Genomic DNA, 2728 nt, shown 5'->3' on the forward strand with positions numbered 1-2728 from the left:
CAGTGTTTTTATTTCAGACCATCTTATTTCTTTGAGAGTGAACACATGGCCTTCTAATTTTCTGAATTACCGTGTGACATACTGTACGGCCAGAGTTCACATACTGTACATTACGTGCCTAAGGTGTATAAATTAAAATGGTCATGATGGGCAGTTCAAAGGATGATAGAGCTGTGTGGTTGCTTTTGAGATCTCTAGAGTGTAACTTTTAATAAAGCGGACCTTTAAAGTCCTTATTAAAGTCATAATAAAATGTGTTTGTGATAAATGTCCTCAGTTTATGATGAGTCACTCATAGTAGCTGATAGGACGGATATAATGACAAATGACTATTTAATCAAGGTCCACTTTTCAGTCATATCACATTGTCCTTATCTGAAAAGGGTTGTCATGGAGATGGATCTATTGCCATATCAGCTCAGGAGCTGACAGGATTTTGGTGTAAATGTTTTAACACTGATTAGTCCTAAAGGAGCTCACACGTCAACAGATACATCTCTATGACGACTAAGCAAACTCCATTATGATGAAGACGGTGTAGTATGGTTGAAATCTTAGGGAAAGGCCACTAAATCGAAATTAAGATGGGTTTATTTTTAATCCACCATGTCAAAGGTCAAGAAGGAGCTTTCATGCTTTAAAGGTCCTGTTTGTAGGATTTAGGGGTATCTATGTACAGAAACTGTACGTAATATTTATAACTATGTATTTATTTGTTTATAATCACCTAAAACTTAGAATCAGATTTTCGGTACCTTAGAAGAAGCCGTTTACATCTTCATATGGAGCAGATCCTCTTTCATGCCCAGAATGGACAAACCAAACACTGGCTCTAGATCGTGCCATTCAGGTTTTTGCGTTTACCTCCATAGTTCTACTAGAGGCTTGGCACGTGGGAGAAGTTTCAGTTGGTAACATCACTGCTAGATGCCCCTGAATCCTAGACCTTTAAGGCAATGGCTCCCAACCCTGGGGTCCCAGTCCACGCACCTAATTTTGAATCGTCAGATCATTTTGACAAAAAAATACATTCGTCCAGAACCCGAAAAGTTGGTTGCCAACTGGAACCAAAAAAATAGCAGATTTTTCTTGGCCTGAAGTGTGAACCAGTCTTGCTCGTAATAGTCTTTGGTGTCTTCTTATCAATAACATTGGTCCATGCTTGTTTTTTGGATAAAATCAAATATCTGTAACAACAGAACAAAAGCTTCTTCCGTTACTTCCATTACACTACTTCCTCTGTACATTATGCAATGCCCCCCATTAATGAGGCGTCTGTTATTGCTGTGGTCCCATGCAAAACTGGTATAAAAGCGGGCCTTTTGACTAGGTAGCTCCAAGGTTCCAGGACGCCTGAACAGACCCGGCTCAAGAACCAGAGCTAATTTTGGTGAAAGAGGGATGTGTGTGGTTACAAGATGATTTAAAGGGATCAGAAAGACAGAAAATGAGTCACCTTTTCAGGCCTTCAAAAATCTTTTAAATCACACAATCTAAGGACTTCTAAGGGCTGGTTTCAAAAACAAACTGTTGGCCAGGGGTGTCCAAACTTTATTAAAAAGGGGGCCAGCTAAGCTAATGTGAAAATACCTGGGGGTCAGCTGCTTCTTTCATCAAATGGCTTATTAAAAAAAGATAAAAGAAACAAGCAAACTGTTTCATATCCACAAACTGTATGGTAGCCCTGCTATTGTGAAGAAAAGAAATGGTTAATGATCTTGCTTGATTAGCCAATATTGTGTGGTGGGCCACATCTATACATACATACACATATATTTTAAAAATGTCAAGCAGGGGGCTGTTACAAATTGGTTGTCGGGCCAGACTTTGGACATGCCTGCTGTAGGCAGAGGTCCAGCAAGAGATCTGCACACTTCAATTCCAACTTATGTCCCTTTGCTGCATGTCATGTCATGTCATGTCATGTCAGTGATGACAGGCTAACTGTTACTACACCACTGTAGCTTCCACATGCAAAGGGCCCCAGGTGGGAATCCAACCTGAGGTTGCTGCAGCAAGGACACAGCCTTTGTACATGCGGCGCTGGCTGCTCTGCCAGGTGAGCTACTCAGCACCCCCCTCAAATGTATACTTGACACTAAAACATGATGTATAAAATATATTAATTTACCAATAAGTATGGTTTTAATAGCTTGGTATGGTATGGCTTGCTATGCACCATAAAAAAAAAGTATGTTCATAAATGGCACTAGAGGTCACTCTACGTGTTTCTGTTGGCACAGTCTAATATGCAACTCAGGCTCATGCAGCATATGTCATAAAGGGTCCCTGCTCTGTCTTTCTTTCAGCTGAGGAGTCCTGATTGAGGGCCGCTTCTCTGAGCAATAAGCCTCATGAATATCTATAGTTGTAGTCAAGAAAGCCCATGAGAAAATCAAAACCGTATGTCTCTCAACATATCTCAGCCCCAAGCCCAGTTGACGCATGATGATATGAAGATGTAAGTCTTTATGCATATATGATAAATGATTTAATCATCAGCTAGGGCGTCTGGTTTTGGGAGACAATGTCAACAGTGAGAAAATACAGAGCTATCATCAGACTTTAATATTGGAGTTGCATCAGTCTGAAGTGGCAGAACGTCTACTAACCTGGAGTCTGGGGACCAGACAGACCTCTGATGAATTCTCCAGGAAGTCTTGAGCTGTTTTCTGCACTTAGCAACACCCGTGCTATTTGTACATGTTATCCATGGCACGCTAGTTTT

This window comes from Epinephelus fuscoguttatus, linkage group LG11 (assembly GCF_011397635.1).
Source record: "Epinephelus fuscoguttatus linkage group LG11, E.fuscoguttatus.final_Chr_v1".
In the NCBI taxonomy this organism is placed as follows: Eukaryota; Metazoa; Chordata; class Actinopteri; order Perciformes; family Serranidae; genus Epinephelus; species Epinephelus fuscoguttatus.